Source organism: Pomacea canaliculata, linkage group LG7, assembly GCF_003073045.1.
Source record: "Pomacea canaliculata isolate SZHN2017 linkage group LG7, ASM307304v1, whole genome shotgun sequence".
Classification (NCBI taxonomy): Eukaryota; Metazoa; Mollusca; class Gastropoda; order Architaenioglossa; family Ampullariidae; genus Pomacea; species Pomacea canaliculata.
In genome coordinates, this window is record NC_037596.1 from 16,452,866 (window position 1) to 16,474,146 (window position 21,281).

Sequence of the window (21,281 nt, forward strand, 5' to 3'; positions counted from 1 at the left end):
ATTATTTGACAATCTTGAAGTCAAGCAGTTGATTTTTTTTCTTGCATGACAATATTTTCAGACGTACATCTCAAGAATGGAAGTTGGGGGAAAGATTATTCATACGAAGGACAATAGTGCTTTGTACTTAGCTGATATCTGTGATTAAAAATAAAGTTCTACACCACACTAGACCTTTAAAAATAGGCTGCAGACGGGATATCAGGTAAGCACAGGGCGTCGTGATTAGAGATCTCAGTACAGTAGAGGCTGGAAGCTGTCTAACGACTGTCGGAGCTCTAAGGACGACAACCGTAGCGCTTACCGCTCCGATTAACTCCCTTGCCTACTATCTGCCTTCCTTACCAGTCTGCCATGTCTGCGGAGTCTTACTTTACATATTGTCTGTCGAGCGGAGAGCTTTCGATCTCCAGAGCTAATCTATATGCATTGTCCGGTCGAAATTATTCAAGGAATTGGAGGGGGAAAAAGCAATACCCTGGCAAACCCATACTCCAATCCCTTCAGCCCCTCCACTCCCTTCCTTAACCCAAGTGAACACGCAAATAGCATAGGTGACACCTGTTTTCAGGGCTGACTGTCAAGAAAGAGAAGAGGAAGTAAGAAGGTTCTGCGGGTCTTCGTTCTTTTTTTCCGGTAGGTGGAATCAACATGAGACTATTAAATAATGAAACATATCAGAGTAATGTTAAAAAAAAACCACCAATGACTTAAACGAGGAGACAGGTGAGGAAAATCTCAAACACCATTAAAACAGTTGACAATTCTAAAACTTCGTTATCCAAGAGCTAGCTATAAAATATTTGTTTGTGTGTGATATCTGATAGCCTTTTCTCTAGATGGTTATTCTCTGACCTCAGTTATTCCATATCCCAGTACACAGTGGAGCTTTGTATACCAATCTCTAGCAGTAAAGTTCGAAGATTTGAATATACAGGGACGTCAGCTTTAATTCTTTCTTACACTGCAGAGCACCGAGAGATAAATTAAATGTCAGAAAAGATGAAAAACAAGAAAATTAGTCTTTATCATCCCCTTATCGTCATAGATGCCACAGACAATTTTCGCAATAAGACAATAATCAGCAACCGCCAGGGGACGAGGAATGGGCAGAAAAAAAGAGAAACATACAACCCCTCCTTCTCTCTCTCACACACACATTTCAAGCATTAAACCACCATCGTACCCACATCAGTCCTGTGGAAACACCGCCCACAAGGTAGAGAAATTGTTCAACAACCTCCGAGTTCTCCACTTTCGGCGGCGGATCCTCCAACCGGAAGGGAGGGGCTGAAGACAGGGCGACTGTTGTCCTCAAGGATGGCTGTTGCTTCCCGGAGCAATCGTTGTTGATACAAGCTACCCACAAATGAAGAAACCACCAGTGATCCCAAAAGCTGTGTTTACTACATTTTCGAGATATTGCTGTTCAGGGTGGGAGGGGCTGCACACTGGATGCTGATAGCAACGGTCAGCAGACTGTCTACATTAATCATTACATCAATGTTAGTCTGATTAGCACTGACCTTCCGTGGCTGGGAGACAGGCACTGTTGGGGTTTCTTTCAGATCATACTGTCATGTCCACAACATGTGATATCCACCAAGACAAATTTATACCAAACTTTCTGATTAGTCGAAATTTATTTACGACTCACTTTACTGTCAAAGTAACGACGATAACGATGTACAATTTGTAACATGTGTATTATACATATTGATAATTAATGATAATAATTATTATGTTTTCAGGCAATATTTTTTAGCAACATATTTTTCAGGCACCTGATTGGTTATTTTGAGACGGTTGTGGGTAGGGGGCAGCGATCCATTCACTTCTTGATCTCCTCTGCCACAAGGGTCCTGACTACAATACAGCCAGTCAGCTATTCTAGAACTTGGATTCTTTTTCTGTTAGCTCATTCTTCATCTGATATTAACGACAAGCAAAAGACAGCAAAAAAATGTCGACAAAAACCGAAAGTAGCAAGGCAAGAGTTATAAGAGTTTTGAAGGGGAGGTCTGATTCCATATTAGTTTCAAACCAGAACAAAAAAAAAAATCTGTTTTTGTCCGCCTCCAACCTCAACCTAGAGCGCAGGAGGGTGTGTCGGTTCGCTCAACCTGACTTGAAAATCAATGCTCGTGCCTTACTCATCCTATCAACCAAGGACGGGGTGGGTGAAGGGAAGGTGGGGTGGGGGATGGGTTCCCCGGGAGCGCTGTAATTTAGGGGGACACGGTATGAATGCTTCGCTGCTTCATACAAATTTGGCAGAAAACCACCCTGACAGGAAGAGTACCCGCAAACTACCCCCTCCCGATGCTTCCCTCCTCTCTGCGAATATGGTCCAAAGGTTCCAGAGTGAGTGAGCTTTACGCACTGGCATCAGGGTCGATAACCTGACAAAAGCTGCGCACAATACTGTGGCAGGGCATGAGAGGGGAGAATACTGCGGGTGCTACAACGTCCAAAATGTGGAGGAAAGAGAGAAAAAAAAAAAACCAACAAAACACCCCCCTCCAAAAAAAAAAAAATAAAATAAAAGAAAAGGAAAAATTTAATAGAACGTCCAGCAATAGACCCTACAGCTGCAAAAAGTTATTTTTAGCTTAAGTATGAATGTCAGAGTTTTTATTTTTTGAGTTCGTCATCAGCAGCAATAAAGATTATAAGGTTATACTGATTTTTTTTCTTTGGCAAAATTGACTGTAAGACATCAGGTTCTGTCTTTAGCAATTAGTAACAATAAAGATTATAACTTTATTTTCGGTTCTGTGTTTTTATTATTATTTTTTTTTTGTAACTGAAAATTTTTCGACATCAGGTTTTCTTCGTAGGCAGTTAGCATCAAAAGATAGCACAACTGTCTAATCTGGATTCTTACTTTAGCCCTGTTGAAAGTGTTCCAAAGCCAGCTTATGTTTGTCAGCAGCAGCTAGCAAAATCGAGGGATTAGAAAGTTGTAAAAAGTGGGTTTTATTCTGCGCCAACGCCAGCTTTTGTTCGTCAGAAGTTAGGAAGAATGGGCATTTAAAAATTTTATTTTCTATTTATTCTGCAGAAAATTCGTGTACACGTGAGCTGGTTTGCTCGTCAGAATTTAGTTGAACGCTTAAATAATATCTTTGAAGGTGTAATAGCAAACCTACTAAAACTTTTAAGAATAATACGTGTCCACCTTAAAGGAAGAAGGGGAGTAAGAATTAAGATACTGTCTTTGACTAGAAAATTTACTTGCCTACTTTTAATCCACATTTATCTTTTTTTGATATATATATATATGTATATAAAACAACATTTTACTATTGTTTTCTATGAATTGTTTTTTTTTATTGTACAATTATCTCTAGCTTTCAACGGTGTATCTGTAGATACACTTCTTGTTGTCGCAGTGAGAATTACAATTTTATAACTTTTGTACTGGAGAGGTTCTGTACATGTCTACATGAAGTTCCATAGTTTTTAAAACAGACTTAAGACTTTTATACCAAAAGTAAAAGCCATTAAAATAATCGCTCCACAATGGTTAACCTTTTTAACTTTGGAACTACGCTTGAAACACAAATTCTAATATTAAAAATCAGCATAACCAAGATGCCACAACCTTCACAACCCTCTTTGTCAGACACAGACACGTTCTACGGAATTAGTTGAAGCTGAGGTTGTCCTCCTCTAATGAAGTCTAACGAATCCACAAAACCTAGAACCAGGTTTCGCAAGCTTTCGTTTTCTTGTGTGGTTTTGTGGTGGTGAGACACAGCTGATCTGCGTGCAGAAAATTAGGTATAATTGAAAGCTGTGAATGGTGATATGGCTAATTGAAAGTCGCGGCCGGTGGCGCAAAAATGGCGGGACGGGGGAGCGGGGGAGCGGAGATGGAGGTAAGAGGAGAGCTTGAAGAGAGGAGTGATAATCACCAAACAGGTTCGACCGTCAGTTCGTTCCTCAAATGAAGTCTCGGATTTACTTTTTATTTCTACTGATTTCTATCGGGGTAGGCGACATGCCTATAACTCTCCATAGTTAAACTGTTATGCAATGTAGGAGGTTCACCTTTTGTGCTGGAGTCAGGGGCTTGAATCTTTACGAGGGTTTACATTTCAAAATAAATTTTTTTTCTTAGATGTGTTTCTAAGTTTCTAAGGTGTCAATCGAGGGTTATTCTATAAGGTAGCGTTAGGTTAATGTCTGGGTTAAGATTAAGGGTTTGAATATTGTAAAAGTCAAAAGATCGTTAAAAAGGTTTGAGAAAGATTCGAAAGGAAAGCAATACAAAAAAAGAGCGTTGAAAAAAAGGTACATGCAAGCTCACTGAATGACACACATGACACACACACACACACACACACACACACACACACACACACACACACACACACACACACACACACACACACACAAACACATATACAAGTAAGCATATGCGTACAATCACACACACACACATATAATCATTGACACATGCACAGGCAGAGGCATAGACAGGCACACTGGCATACTGGTAAGGACACGCACACACACACAGAGGATGGAGAGAGAGAGAGAGCGCAGAAAGATGACAGAAGGAAACAGAAGAAAGAAAGAGAAGGAAGACTTATAGAGAGAAGAGAAAAAATGAAAAAAAGATTAGAAGAGAAAAGAAGAGAGGCTGTTTAAAGGTCCAGTGGGTTTAATTCGTTCTTTCTGCAGTCCTCCATTTTTGGCCGCACAATACCAAAAACCTAATTTGATTAACGACTGTAAGATTGCAAGAGAAATCCTTCTGAAACGAAACGCGACAGCGCACGCGCAGGGCATGCTGGCTCCGTTAATTTTACCACCCACCCTTCTATTCAAGTCATAACCTTTTTTCCTCCGATAAAACGTGGCATACTGATATTAAGAAGAAAAATATTTTGCCTTTATAATGCAGTCTGTTCCTGCTTAGCGGCGCACACGAAAAGAGAGCCTGGTTTGTTCCCAAATTTCATTCCTTACAGATAACGGAAGTCACATGACGAACACGTGACCACGCCGCCCAACAGCTCTCATCTGCTTCAGCTATCTCCGGAGCATACGAGAATTGATGTTTTGTATCGAAGATTTTAGCTCCGTGAGATAATGGAAGTCACGTGGCGAACACGTGACCACTCAGCCCTTGAGTGTCCGTTTGCTTCGTCTTTCTCTTAGTCTACATCTTCTCGTCGTCACGTCGAATTTACATCGCTGTCATCGCGCCTGTCAAGTAATGGTTAAGACAATTTACTCCCTTCGTGATACGGCAAAAGACAATGATCATATCTTTATTCTCTCCCTATATAGTAACTTATTGCTCAACACAGGAGATATACATTTCTCAAAATGTGAGATATATGTAGGTGTGTATCGAGAGAGAGAGAGGTGGATTCACCCAGATTAGCGGAAGTAGTGTCTTGCAATAAAGATTAACCAATAATAGCAAAATAAAAAAAATATTTGTACCTCGTTAGTCCCTTAACACCTAGTTTGTTCCCAATATACATCAAAACAAAACAATTTCGGTTGCCAAAAAAAAAAAAATAAAAAAAATTGCGTATAATTCCATCATCATTGAGAAGATCACCCGTAACGCGCATGCTCGAACGCCACCGGAAGTGCTTGGTCTCTCATGCGCTAGCGCAGAAGCTTGCTGGATCCGCTTGCCCGAACTAGCATCCCATCATGGAAGGTAAAGTTTGCGTCCTCAGGGTTTCGAAACATGAAGTAAAAACTCTCGGTTGTCGATATTTGTCTCCTCCGCGTGCGACGGGAGGCAGTTGTGAGAGGTTTGCACCCGGCCCTAATCTTTCAGGCGGGAGGGACAGAGAGTGCTAATGATGCTGCTGGTCCTCCCTGTATCAGCCCGCGGTGTGATGAAGCGTGCTTGGGTTCTGCTGTGTAGGGGGCGCTGAGTAGAGGGATATTTTTGCGGGCGAAGCCTATAACAACTGGGAAAAAATCATTTTCGATGAGACTGATGGTATGGTCGAGATATGAAACACGCTTTTGATTAACTCACTTTTTGTCTAACTAATTTTTTTTGTCTTACTCCCTCGATATTATTAAAAGTATTTGAGAAGGAACAAAACATCTGAGTTTTATTTTAAGCTCTATTTGCAATAAAGTCACGTGTCCACGAAATTTAATGCCTTTTCTATGAAGAGTCAATTGTTCTGAAGTATGTGTTTAGTGTCAGAATAATTTGAGAACTACTTTAAAAACTGAAGACGGTGTCTTTGTTTCTTGGCTGTTCATCCTAAAATGTGAGCCAAGATGTTGTTATTGTCAAGAAATTCATAATTACAGAATAAACACTTTCATTTCCTAAAACCGAGATTTTGAGGTCTACTTATGCATAAATTCATTATGTAGAATTATCAAAGAATGACAACTTTCATTTATAAATGAAACAAGCAATGAAAAAAAAAATCACTGCATGTTCGGATTCCCTTTCCAACAATCCTTTTCTCTTATCGCACCTGCTTATTAAATTCATCACGTTTATTAAATTACATTGTGGTTTGATATGTAATTTTAAATTTCAGGGTTAGAATTGAATTATTATCGATGGAATGATTATATTAAACTTATTTAATATACTTTCCTAATCGTAGTATATAGAACCAGTAAGGTTCTTTATGTAATCTCTCTCTGTCCACCCACGTTTTCTTCAGAACAAATATGTTACAAAACTGAAAATATTTTGAATGGAGAGAGAAAGATATTTCCGGTTCAACACGACATACTGTCAGTTAGCTTTCGATGCATTTTTATGTCATTTTATTATTTTATATTTTTTTGGCCAGACATCGAAATCTGAGCTGTAATGAGGTGGCAAAAAGTTTCCTGTGAGAGGACAGATTTCTGACAGGAAGCGCGGCCAACAGTGACACTGAGAGCCAACAAACATGGGCAAACAAGGCCCTTGAAGGAGTTCCCGGAAGTCAGCGGAACGGCTAGGGCCTGGAAGTCAAGGCTATTTGTCAAGATAACAATACATTTGTGACGATAAGTAGGGGAGTCGTAGACCAGCTTCTTTCTTTCTTTCATTTTTTTTTTTTTTTGCTTTTATCTGAAAAAAAATCCACAAAACAACAAACAAAACAAAAATATGTAAACGAAAAGGCGAACAAAAAAAAAGAAAAAAAAGAAAAGCAAATAAAGAAAAAATAAATGAAAGCAGGCAAGAAAAAAAGAAAAGAAAGAATTACAAGGCAAAATCAGGGAGTTATTTTTAACAATAGATAAAAGGAAACAAAGGGCTTTATCTGGGATCTGAAGAAAAAGAGCTTGGGCAGGTGTCGTCGAATCGATGAAAGTTGACATCATCGAACAGTGTTGGTTGCCATATGTTTTCGCAAAAGATGTTGCAGCTAGAACTAGAAAACCAAGTAAATATTTGTTGACTCAACTCTGCGCTTTTATTCAATGTTTTATTTATGGCAACCCTTTAATCTGTGTCGTTTAGTTTTGAACCGATGGTTTGTTGTTGTTTATACAGGTCCAAAAATTAGTATTTTGCGCGTGAGTGCATTGTCCTAGATATATTAATATTAAAGAAACTTTTTCTATATATGTGTGTGTGGAAATATGAAAATGTGTGTATAAACATAAGAGGGGAGATAATCAGAAGATAAAGATACCTGTCGTGGAGCTTATAGGCAAAACATGTATATTATTACCTGAGAATCTTGCCGGAGACTATGAGTTTGGATCCTTTATTGTGTCTGACACAAAATTAGTAAATAATCATAAAGAAACTCATAACAGAAGATTAGTATTGAGTTTGAACCTAGTGAACTGGAGTCACCACACCTTCCTTCAAAAAATTCGATAACGCCAGGCGCCTCACCTGGAAATTTCAGCTCGCCCGAGGTCTCTAACAGACAGATCGATCATGCCCTCCACATTTATCTCCCCTCTCTTTTTTTAAAAAGTTATCTCCCTTGGTTCCAAAAGCAGCAGCAGCAAGGAGCATGCGCAGTTGTTTGCCAGCACCTATTTCCGCTCGCTGCCAAAAGCGCTCAACAGCCAAGACCGGAAGTTGACGGTACGCATTTGCCTCTTGGCCGCCTGTTGGCGCTGACAGAGAAACAGCTGGCTGGTGCCAGATAATGGTCCTCCAGAATGCGCGGCTGCGTTTTGCTGCACGTGAGAAGCAGCTGTTAAAAAAACTCACGTGGAAGGACTCACGGAAAAAAATGACCTCAATACGTCATACTATCTGAGGTCAGTGTTTTCAAAACTGTAACCAAATTTACTGTTGGAGGAACGAAGTCTGGAGCTTGTGAGACAACACAAAATAATCCAAAATAGGATTTTTAGAATAGATAACATTAATGGATGTGTTGGCGAAATTGACCAAAATTAAAATTAAACAAACTGAAAGGACAATAAATAAATTTACAAGTTTGTACTACATGATAGTTATATGATAAATAATGTAAAATCACTTTGTCCCTCAGTCAGACAATAATCCTGATTTTCATCGATTGCTCTGTAAACCTCAGAGTAAACTGTGTAAAGAGAATGGATTGATTCCAAAGGACATCCTCCAGCATCAAAAAAGCAAGCTAAAAAAGAGAGAGAGAGACCAGACAAACAAGCCGACAGTTACAAATTCTTTTTTAAAAGAAGGTTTATGTAGAACTACAGACAATAAACTGATCACAATTCTGCAAGGGAGAGGCTTGGAAAACTAGTTTGGATGTGACTGAAAGCTGGCAGTAAAGTGATCGGAACTGGCGACGGAAGTGGCTGAAAGCCGCGCGAAGCGCACCAGAAATAACGGCTGAGGTGGATGAAAACGGCGAGGGAATTGTCTGCGAGATGAACTAAAACAGAGGGAAAAAGCCACAAAATGGGGAGGAAATTGGGAAGGAAGTAACAGAAAGTTTCACTGGCATGGTCAGGACAAATGTACCTATACAGCGAGAGGGAAAAAAGATAAAAGGGAAAGTTGAGAACATAAAGGACAACAACAGTAAGTTGTCAATAAGAAGTAAAAAAAAAAAAAAATACTGGGACGCAGTTTATTGAGATTTAGGGCAATGTGATTTTTAGGTTCATGAAGAAGTGTGGCTGGATGACTCAGCAAAGGATGAAAAGAAGAACAAAATTAGAAGATCGGAGTTAAGAACTGTTGGCCAGTGCCGGCCTAGGAAGAAAATTGGAAAGCAAAAATAAGCTGGGTCAGTCAGCCATTCCCTGCACAAAAAAGTTTACTGTTGTGATTTTATGAGACGACTTCATTATGGTTGCTTCGTTTTTACGCAAACATCTGCAACAAAAGTTTCCCCATGAAACTTTTTTTTAAAGCATCTATCAGGTGGAAAGACCTATTTTATTATAGGTTTTACCATAGAGCTTTTTGTGTTAACTTTGATCCTCCCTGATTTGGCTGACATTCTTCACAGTGTTTCGGTCTGTTCTTTGTACTCTTGGTTGTCTTTGCTTCTTTGTTTTGTAGTCCGGTAGTCAACCTGTCCAAGGAAATTTGTAGTTGTGGCTTCACTATCTCAAATTCTTTCTGTTTCTTTGGTCAGGTCAGTCCATATTCTTCAGTAGTTCTGGAACTAGGTTAGTCAGCCTAGACTGACCTGGAAACATTGGCTGACCAGGAAATGTCCAATGAAGATTTTTGACCACAAAAAGGATTTTTTGACCTAAATTTTCTAGGCAGACATTGCAAATGAATAGAGAAAATATCTTTCCCATTCCACGACCTAAAGCTCTCCCTGACCAGCCTGGCGAGGCATAAAATAAGTTAATCAGCATGGCCCATGTCAATCCATCTTGCACTCCAATTTTTCTGGTGACTGGACCCTACATCAGACCGCCAAGCATCCTTTGAATGTCTTTGCAAGTAAGGTAAAAATGTGGTATGTTCCATTCTGGTCAAAGCCACACATCCACAGATAAAAATTATCTCAAATTCTTCCATATCCAGTTCTTACTACACTTACTTTCCCCCTCTAACAATTCTTCTTTCTGGTCTCTAGAAGTTACCAGATGTGTGTCTTTGGCTATGCTTACTGCAATAAAACATTCACGAAGACTGAAAAAATATTATTTTCTTGAATAAGGTTGTGAACAATGACGAGAGGTGCTACAGAGGACATCATGATTCCGATTCTAATCGTGGGTTGAAGAACAGATTGTAAAGTCATGTTAGTTATTTTTAAATTATAGTTTATAGGGTTCTGTTTATCGGCAGTGGCTAGTAGAATACATGAAAAAATCATTTTTAATATTTGTATGCATGAAAAAATTTTGCCTTTATCTACCAGTCCAAAAAATAGCTGCTGTATTAATACAGAAAAAATGGTTAAAACTTTTTTATTTGAAGATTTTTACTTTTTAGAGTAAAGTGTGCTCATTATATCCCCGAAGAGCTGTTTATGTGATGAAGCATAATCAGGGTTGAATTCAGAAACATAAAGAGGTTTTCAAACGCTGCTGAAGATAGTATCAACAGATAATAAAAAATTCTTCAAAACATTCTCACGACCCAGAATTGCTTTTCTGTGAAGATGGCCTCTCATCGCAAAGCTTTTGGCTATAAAGGAAGAATTCTAAATGTGTTTTACGAACGAAACTCGATTGTGTTTGAGGGAATCGTGTATATCGAAAGCTGTCATTATACGAGTAAATGACTATGTTGACCCCTGTAATCCACAGGAAAGTATATCATTAAGCAAAGATGTGACGAGCAGAGAAAAGGAAACCTAAGATCCAGTGATTGATTATGCAAGAAAGGTGTACTGGTGTTTAGGGGGGTAAAATGGAGGAAACAGGGATTAAGAAGAGGAGAGTGTGAAGACCTGTGAGTGAGAGAGAGACACACAGAATAAGAGGAAGGGTCAAAGGGCATTTAGCTACTGAGGCAATATCTTTGGAAAGCAGACAGGCCTTAAACAGGTGCCGCATGCAGAGAAATAGCATGCCTGAGACAAGATTGAACCCAGGGCAGTCAATCCTCACTGTGCCTGTGACAGGTGCTGTCAGTGAAAGAATGAGAGAGATAAGAGAGAGAGAGAGAGAGAGAGAAATATCGAGGTAAGGAGAGAGAAAGAGAGTCGAGAGCCATCTCTAGATGCGAACATTCAGTCCGAGACTTAATGCCACTCACGAGGGCGCATAAACCCTTGAATACAAATCATGTACACGCAGGAATCATTTTCACAGACATACAGAGACACACATACACCTACAAACACAGAAAAATCATTCAAACTACCCAAAGCTGTTTACAGTTACAACTACTTCTACCAACTAAACAATTTTCTTTTTCACTTATCTGCGTGCATTATAAATTATTCTCCATTTTTAAATTAATTTATATTTTTTTATTTATGTTTCTTGTGTATATATTTTTGCATTTGTATAAGGGTTTGTCTGTTTGTGTGTGAGAGAGAGAGAATGGGTGGAAGAGATTGGTGTGTGTCCGCGCATGCGTAATGCAAGATTTATAGCTCTATAAAAAATCTCACGCGTCAGAAGAGCCAGCAACCGTTATTTTGAGATAACTCTTTCAGCTTGTAAATAAACAGAAAACTCAGCTTCCAGTGATGTACGTGGAATTCCCAGATTCCCTCTCTTCTGTCAAAAGTGAATTCCACAGCGACGCCCCTGATTAAGATTATGAGGATTTATACAACTCAATTCTCGGCAGCCGGGTGTTCAACGCAGTGTCGTCAGATTGCTCAAACCGTCTGGGAATCGCGCCTTGTGATTACACCAGCCATTTGGGAATTATCAACTAGATTGGGGAGATACCATTCTGACAGGCGTTCGTGGCATCGCCAATGAAATACTTTTAAAGACCAAATCATCGTGTCACTAGTGTAAATTGTTTGCGACTCCGTGAACTTCGTATAGGTTTGATAGAGGATACACAGGAAAACAGATTTTGAATGTTTGCAAAAAGTGAATTAAATGAAGATATAAAAGAATTACGCTGACATGTTTGTGACACGTAAAAAGAAAGTAAAAAAGGAGGACAAGACGAAAAGACCGAGATAAAAGAAAGAAAGAACGAGAGAGAAATAAAAAGCATTTGTAGTTGATTAATTTTTTCTGTTATGTAATAATATGCAAAAAGTGGACTCACTGTATTTATTTCCATCTACACACAGGAGGGCAGGCTGGTCAAGCGTGATGCACTCACACCATTCACCTGTAATCTGCAACAGAAGCAGCAAACATTGCCGTTGAGAGATTTTATTTCCTGGTGAAGTGAAGTGACAAAGAGAACACAGAGAAAGCTTTTCTTTGCTATTTGTCTCTTTTTTGTGGTTAGTTGCTTGTTTGGTTATTTTATTGACTATTTTTTTTTTGGTTTGATTTATTATTTAATTGTGACAGACAACTACAAAGTGTGCTTGAAAATCTAGTTACGGTCATGTGCAAGCTCCAAGTGTTTGGTGTTTATTTGTTTCCAACTGACAGCAGAAGGAGATGAAAGAGAGATGAAAGAAGACAAATTGATTTCACGAGTTTTTACTATTGGCACGAGGAACGCTTTTGTTGTAAAACTAGTGATGATTTGGTTATAAATAGACAGTTAAAACAAACAACCAAAAGCACAGAGGCTAAAGAACTGTACCAGAATCGTTTCAATCAGGCTGTGTGGGATCAAGACACTTTTTGGTGTCTAGAAGGAGAGATAATGAATGCCCGTGGAAGCCAGGGAAGAAGCTAATGCAATCTCAAAATACCTGCCTACAAAAATTTTCAGGGTGTTATATTAAAAGAAAGAAAGAAAGACAAGAATAATGTGAAATGAAAAGACAAAGTATGAAGAGGACTAAAGAATTAAGATAAATAAGAAAGAAAGATTACATTTTATTGCCAAGAAACCTGTTTTCCTCTCCCTTCATCCTTAGACTCTGTTGTACATTAAACACTATCATCACTTTAAAAGTCATCTGTCTTCCATTCATCTACTGAGTAATACATGTGTCCAGCCACCACCGCCTCACAACCATCTTGCCTCAGCTGTGATAAAGATACCCAATCATGACACATCCCTAAATCAACCCGTCAATAGTCGTTATTCGCTGATCACTATTCCGATCAGTCTTCCCAAAAACTTGACCTCTCCTCCACCACTTCCTTTCCACTTTCAGGATCCAGACATTGCAACACGACACACATCGAGACTGGTGCCCAAAGAGCAGATAAACAATTACAGCGATCACGTGCAAAATGCTAGTTCCCTCCCTTTTATCGTGCGGCGACGAGATGGTGTTTGCTTTGCTCCCCCTTGCAACAGTGTCCGGGCACTGACAGGCATTCAATACTCTTTCATAGACACCGAGGGAAAATAAACTTGGACAGAGATCGGAGAGCCGCTCTTGTTAACGCCTGGTAATTGAGGCCTTGTGTGTGGGTGAGCCGAGCCCCGCATCCAACACAAATGTTTAGTTCCAGACCAACTCGCGGTGCGGCAGACTGACCAGGGCCACGACATCAAACACCGACAGTAAAGATTCCACCAGTCGCTTTCCTAGTGTTTCACTCCTTGTAGAAACACCTCCCTCCCTGACTGGTCCCGACCCCACCCGTCACCTTGGGTGGGATGTTAATGGTGCGTTTCTTCCAGGGACCCGAAGATCTGCTGTCGGCACAAACAAGAGTTAGAGGTTAATGCCTTCCTTTCTTCACCCAAGCCAACGCCAGACAATAAAAGTAGTATTTTTGTTGTGATTTCTACATCCAGAGAGGATTTTATTCGTGCCTCTGCTTCTTCACGATTTAAAAAATATAATGGTTATAGATGGCGACAACAAGCCAGACCTTTGCTGGAAATCAAAGAACCTAGCCATTCTCTGGGTTTCAAATATTCCATGCAGTTGTAATGATAGTTGTGGTTGTCAAAACTCTTCAGATCATGTTGCTTATCACATAACAGCACACAGTACAGACATGCCGGGGTTTTTAAATGGAAAGCTGGAAAACTCCATTCGCATCGAGTTTGCTCGCTACTTGGCAATTTAAACAATAAATTGTTGCATGTGAGACGAAATAATATAATATAAAGTTATTGGTGTACGCTAACTTTCAATCAACTTTCATGGGCACTATCATTTTGTCATTTCAGATTGTCTGATTCTATCACTGTTGTTAACTAGTTTCCAATCGATACTATGAACATTCGAATAGCATATCGGAAAGGAGACGGTGCTCCTACATTACTTTAGATGCTATTTTGTGACTTATCATGTTAACACAAAGCAAACATCATGCTACACATTTTGTATCCTACATTTCTTAACGGTTTTCAACTTATAAAAGAAAAAAAAATAATGGTGAGAAAAGGATAAGGGATAAGATCTTGATGAAAACAGATAAGCAATAAAGTTTTTATGACAAAGATTAGAGTAAATGCTCGATAAAGTTTGTGAGATAGCATTACATCTTTACACACCCAGTCTAATTACGCAAACAGTATTTTCAAACAAACTACAAAGAGAAACGAAATGTGACAGCTATACAGAGGGGTTGTGAGGACCACACATTATTGAAACAGTTTCAGGAGATAATAGCCTGCCCGCTGCTCAACCTCCTCTCTCAATCGCATCTCTCCCCCAACCTAAATCAAGCATTCGTTTCATAAAATCGCCATCAGACCAATTTTACCTGACAGATAATGAACCCAGGGGAACTCGAGCGAATATTGCCATGTTTGGACGAGGCTGGAGCTATCCCAGCAAGCGGGAGCCGCCATTAACAGAGTAGTGTGTAGCCTTAATGGACAAATCTGTGGTTGATTCTTCGCTGGCTTTCACAGACACTTCAACTCTAAGCACATTAGGAAAAGGGAAATGCTTTGAATTATGCAAGTTTCATTGGCGCAAAATAGACACAAAAATCCCGACATCATGACTACCAGGGAAGTGACGTAATATAACGACTCACAAAAGAGTTCACAATAAGGGGACATCATCGCAAGGGGCAACACATTTAAGCGCTCCAACGGTTTACGGGAGAAGCGGAGCGAGAACTATTTGTCATCAAACGGAATTTTACTGCGCCGATTTCGAAATGGTATTACAGAGAAGCTGTGAACAAACATCTAAATCACAAATTGAGATACTATCCTCCTCCTCCTCCTCCTCCCCATCATCATCATCATCATCATCATCATCATGGGGATGGTTTCATAATATATGTTTTAGCTAACGGCAAACGTTCACTTTGTCACGGATTCAGAGAAAAATTCAAAAGAGAAAACTGCAAACTGTTTTTAAATAACGGAGATTATTTTAAAATATATCACACAGGTAACAAGCATACGAGTTTTGACATACCTGTTTGCTAGCAGGTGAGAGATCATTTACACGTTCTGAAATCATTATAAAGAAGAATACAAATGCAATAGCCTGAGTTGGTGTTTTTTTAAAAAGTTTATAAAGTTGGAAGTCAAAAGACTTTTTTATTTTTTATTTTTATTTTTCTCCCTTTTCTCTTTCTTAAAGCTTCTTTTTGCGGGGAAAGTTTAAAAATACAGGAAAGAAACAAACCAGTCACAGAACCAGACAAAAATCCCTGCAAGCACACAGATAAAAAATATAATAGACAGTCAAACACATCAAGACAGAAACTGAGAGGCAAGTAGACATACATTTAATCAAGGGGAGGATGGTCAGATGACCCTGTTGATAGTCAAGGTAAAGAAAACATCAAAACTTCTTCAAATGCAGCATCTTAACTACACGGGATGCAAGTCCCTCGTTTTTCTCCCAAATCTCAAAGGATCGGTAGGTAACAACTCGAAAAAGCAATTTTGTGCTCGATGAATTGTCTTCCTTTGAAAATATCAGATTCCTAATGTTTGTCCATGAAATTAACCTCCTTGAAAAAACAGCCTAGAACAAAAAACTAAAAAAAAACCCCAAAGCAAAACAAAAACAAAAAAATATTTTTTAAAACCAGGGTCGCATTAAGTACGGGATTTCACTGATAATAATTAACCACCGACTCACAAAAACTATCCATTAGTTTCTATGGCACACCCCAATCCTCTTGAAAAGCATGTGAGTAAGATGTTCTTTATCTGATCAAAAGAAGGGATTTTCTTTAAAGCAGCAGCCACGATTGAAGACATTTTCGCTGAAGGTAGTCTGTGGGGTTTAATTACGACAGGCTTCTTTTACATGCGATCTAATCTGATCGGTTCTTCTAATAGACTTTAACTAAAGCTTTTGATGTGCCTTCCAACAAAAAGTTCAAATTATTTTAAATTGACTAGGTCCTGTGAGCCACACTTACAACAGTCTTACTTTCCTGTGCAGCTTCAGAAGGAGCATCACAGAGAAGAGTGCTAATGCTAAAAAGAAAAGGTCACAGAACCTGGCAGCTGTTGGAGCAATGATAGTGAGTGGTTCACTGTGCCTAAGAGGTGGGCAACTAAGACACATCAAAGCAGTCAGCTCTGTAAACTGATGCCACATGCAGAGAAAGGACAACATGCCTGAGACGAGATCTGAACTCAGGGAAGCCAGCCTTCACTGTGTTGGTGCGACCATGCGAGCCTAATATGCCAGGTATTGGTTATCACAGGCGAAGAGTCATCTCACATCGCCTATTGCTAGAAGCTGTATCCTCTCTTTATCATGTTTCATTATCGCTAATCTCCCATCTCTATTTATTGTTACTTTGTTTTATTTTTGAAAATTTTTTTTGTATAATTTGAATTTTTTTTCATCTTTATTTTTTTCACTTTTGCTGCCTATTTTACACTTTGTTTGATAATTAGAATTTTTTCATCTTTTGTTACTTTTCTGAAATCAGTCTTACTATAAGAGTACATATTTAATTAAGCTTAATTTCGTACCACAGCAGGCTTACGTCAACGATGTACCTGTCATCAGTGATGTTCTAATATCTTCTTGGAGAATATCATGCGCGAAGTTCTCCCCGACGATCATACTTCCATCTCAAGAGTGGAAGACGCCATGTGCATCCTACGCTTTGCAGACGACATAGCCATGTTACAAGCAAAGAACTGCAAGACCTCACCAACAGACTTACAGACAGCTCAAATTCATATGGAATGAATACGAGCATTGAAAAGTGCAAAGTTATGGTCGATGGCAGCGGCAAAGCAGAAATCTCTATGGACAGGATATCTCTATAAGATCAGGAGTGTCAAATGCTTGGGGGCCACCCTCTCCAAGGACGGCAGTTCCATGCCAGATCATGTTCTCGACAGCAACAGTGGCAATGACTAGACTGGATAGGATGTGGCATAGCCCTAAGATAAGGGTCACTACCAAGTACAAGCTGTACAAATCCTTGGTAGGGTTGATTCTACTCTATGGATGTGGCACGTGGAATGGTTCTCCAGGCCGGTCAGAGACAGGAGCTGTAGAGGCTGCTTCGCATCTCATACAAAGATTATAGAACCAAAAACTTTGTATATAACAAGATGGCCCGGAATCTCTACATTCAACATTCAAGTGACGTAACCTGATGATCTTTGGTCACGTGATTGTCCTCTAAGACACCATGGAGGGTGGCCGACACCGCGGGTGGCAAGAGGAAGAACTGACTTACGACAGTCAAAGACTGGACTCATACAGGACCTGCTGACTATCACCCGACAATAGACAAGAGTGGGATCCGTCAGCTGCTGCGTCTATCCATGTGACAGGTGCCAGTCAAGGGACGACTGACTGGTAAACATATATGACTGATAACTATATATATACCTTTACTGTGTCTTGTGCTGAATTTTCTTTAAAATAAGATTTGAATCTTAAACGATCCACTTCATTGGGTGATGACCGAGAGACGAAAGGAGGGTACCTGGACCACACTAATTCTTTAACAACAGGATACAAAGACTACAAACATGAACATGAACCTGCATTCAAGGAGGCATTCGTGTCAGGTGAGAGCTTTCTTTCCAAAGTTCACTCTGACTAATCGACAAACTCAAGAATCTGTCATAGGAATGACAGAGGAAGGCAACGGAACTGAACAAATTGAAAATAAATCCTTGCATGTATTTTACTCGACTTGGCGGAAAGAAGGAACTTCTTTAATAAATACAATGTCAGCATGTTTTCTTGTCATGTTTTCACAGTACGAGTAATTGCTGTTTTGAGATAACATGCTCTCGTCGCTTTTCTCTCGTCTCTCTTTTTCTTCTTATTCACATCTCGTTATCTCTGTATTTCTTTCTAGAACTTTTCTTCTCTATTTTTCTACTTTTAATCTCTGAAACTTTCTTCGCTCAAGTTTCTGTCTCTATTACTCTTTTTCTGTTGCTGTTTCTATTATCATTTTTCTTTCCATATTTTTCTCCATATTATTCTCAGCATCTCTTTTATCTCTTTCTATATCTGTCTTCATCTCTCCCTTCAATCTTTTGCACTCTCAATCTTTCTCTATCTCTCTCTACATATCTCTCGCTCTTTCATCTCGTCTCTGCCTTTTATTCACATGTATCACTCTTTTCTCCAGTCTTTACCCTCCACTCTTTTTCTATATTTTGCCTAATCTCTTTCTCTCCCTCTCTTTCTCGGACTCTTGCTTCTCTCTTTCTTTCTTTCTCTCTCTCTCACCTGTTGACCATCTTCCCATAACTCAGCAACACGAGAAGAATTTTTCAATACGTACGTTGAAGTTTGCTTCCAACAGACACGACAAGGGGAAAGGTCACCACCTCCTCCTCGCCTCACACATCGTCATTGTCGTCAACACTTTCGAACGGCACACACACGCGCGCTGAGGACCCTGAGCACGCGCACATCTGGAGTCAACGCAGCGCCATGGTATCACGCTATCCACGCAGCCACCGCCATCTGTGACGCAGGGGGAGGTAATGGCTGCCGATGAGGCGGCACGGCGCATGCGCAGAGGGTGTGGGAGGAGAAGGGTGGGTGATGGAGGGGGAGGAATAATAGGGTGGGAAGGGGTAGAATGAGGAAGAGATAAGCCCGAGCAGGCAGGCGCACAGAGAACGGGGAGATAAGCCGAGCGGGAGAAAGGGAGATAAGCGGAACAAAGTGACATAGCGATGTGAGAATCTGATGACAAACTCCGTGATAGGAATATGGAAATGAACAGCTCTGATTAGTGGGGGAGAGCACTGCCGGTTGTGATCAGAGTGACAAGAGGTGTTTTCTCCCCCTGCCACTATGCTCGCACCGGTTCATCTCAGAAAAACAAAAGGTTCAAAAAAAATAAACATATTAGAATATAACAATATTTGCCAAACAGTCTTATCACGTTTTTCAAAACCAATAACGACATGCCAGCAGATGTCTGCAATATATTTTTTTATGGAGGAAGGGAGTTTACAGACGAAGCATAAAAAGATTCTCTCATTTTCATGCGCAGAAAGAGGTCAAGCACCCGGACAGCAGAATTACACACGGGTATAAAACACTGGGACCAGATGTTAAGTAGGCCTGCATCTGAGCAAACGGTACCTTAGGAGTTTGACATATTTGTGTGCATGGTCTGCCTGAAGGCCTGTGTCTGGAGAAAGTAAGGTGGCATGTTCATGCAGATTTTATGAGCATCGTGCGCCGAGGGCTACCCTGCTGTTAGAACAATAACGATTTCATTCCACTAGACTTTAATGGGGAAGAGCATTCCCGGGTGGGATCACACCGACAAGAACTATAGACCCTTTCTTTCTCTCTTTCCGCCTTCCTTTTTCGCTCAAACGCACATGCAAACACACACACACAAAGTGGTTCAAAGAATCAAAACACTAAATAAAAAAATAGAAATCAGGTTTTTTAAATTAAAAAAGAAAACAACATAATGGCTTTCTTTCCTTGTTCTCTAGCTCACCCATGTACACTGGTGCAGATTCACTGAAGAATCAAAAGGAAAACAAATAAAAAAAAAAAACACATCAAAGTAATGAAAATTTACTTTCTTTCCTCTCTCTTTATTTATCTCTAGTCTCTCTCTGTCCACGCTTTCATCTTTCTTCCTGTCTCATTTCTGCACTCTTTCGCACTTTAAATAAAAATAAAATATAAAAGTAGATTATAAATTTTGTTTCAGCCGATTTATCTTCTCCTAAACTTGTAGACATGATGTACTGTGTTTTCACCGATAAATAGTAAACTTACTAACCCCAAAAAGAGTTTGGCTTAAATAAAATAATTAGCAGCGGATAGTTTTTGCATTTAGTCATAAGAAATATTGTGTCACAGGATCTACTATAAGAGGCTTTGCAAATTAAAAAAAACTGGTTGTAACTTATACAGAAAAAGTGAGATACATGCCAGATAATTTTATCATGTTCTTTGATTGAAACTGTGAATATTGTATGCTTGCAGCTTTTAAAGTGATTGTGAGGAATAAAATATGAATTTTTAGGATTCAAAACATTGATAACCAGCCATGAGCAAGTAGCCGCTAGACATGTTTCATTGCAGACCGACAGAAAGAATTCAGAAAAATAACTGCAAAAAAAAAAAAAACAAAAAAAAAAAGAAAACACTCATAATACAGTAGACATTAGAATTGTCTATGCGAGGCTACATTATTTTACTGAAGAATATATTTTCTCTATGAGACAGATGCTTAGTCGATATCTACAACTGAGAAGGAAGAGTTCCAATACTTTTTATCCTTATTCTTCTCCTCATTAGTTTTTTTTTTCAAAAAGTAGAGTAGAGCTGGATAGTCTGCAGTGTTTTTCATATATTCAGGTGAAGCAAAGTATAGATATATATTATTTATTAAACCAAATGGTTTGCTTGATAAAAAGTTGAAGGTCCCAAACATCTTTTTCTCTCGATTCCTTCTTCCTTTCTGTATGTCTTGTTCAAAAGATAGTTGTTATCACCCAACAGCAGAAAACAGCTTTGTCTGCTACATGTCTTCCTGGTCCAGGCGACAGGAAATATTTATCTGTGCGAATCAGGATGAGGAAGAATAGCTGAGCATGGAACGATTAAACATTTCTCCCTTGAAGCAGCCAGAAAAGACATAATTTTGTCGTTTAGCATAAAGCAACCAATATAAACAGTGTTTGAGTCACAATCTTAGATTATGGTAATTTTTAGAAAAGTTAATCTGAATGTTACAAGAAGTCTAGTTGAATGCTGCTGACAAATTAACGAAGATATTCTTATCCTCTGCATCCTTAACAATTCCGACTTTTAATTAACTTCTTGTCCAGAGAAAATATACTGGTTAGTGACAAGTCTTTACATTTCTAAGGTAAATGCATACCGCGGCCATGTTTTGAGCCTCGACTACCCGCAGTTACCATACCAACAAAATATTTTTTCAGAAAGTTG

The 21,281-nt window shown here is 39.4% G+C and overlaps 1 protein-coding gene across 1 annotated transcript in view; it reads right to left on the reverse strand.

Annotated features, from left to right (window-relative positions):
- Positions 1-19,689, reverse strand: part of LOC112569608 (sex peptide receptor-like) — a 33,260-nt gene extending 13,571 nt beyond the window's left edge. Inside the window, 2 exon segments of the mRNA XM_025247443.1 lie at positions 12,113-12,185; positions 18,631-19,689. The gene's annotated coding sequence lies outside the window, so the exon portion shown is untranslated.
- Positions 19,690-21,281: the final 1,592 nt, after the last annotated feature.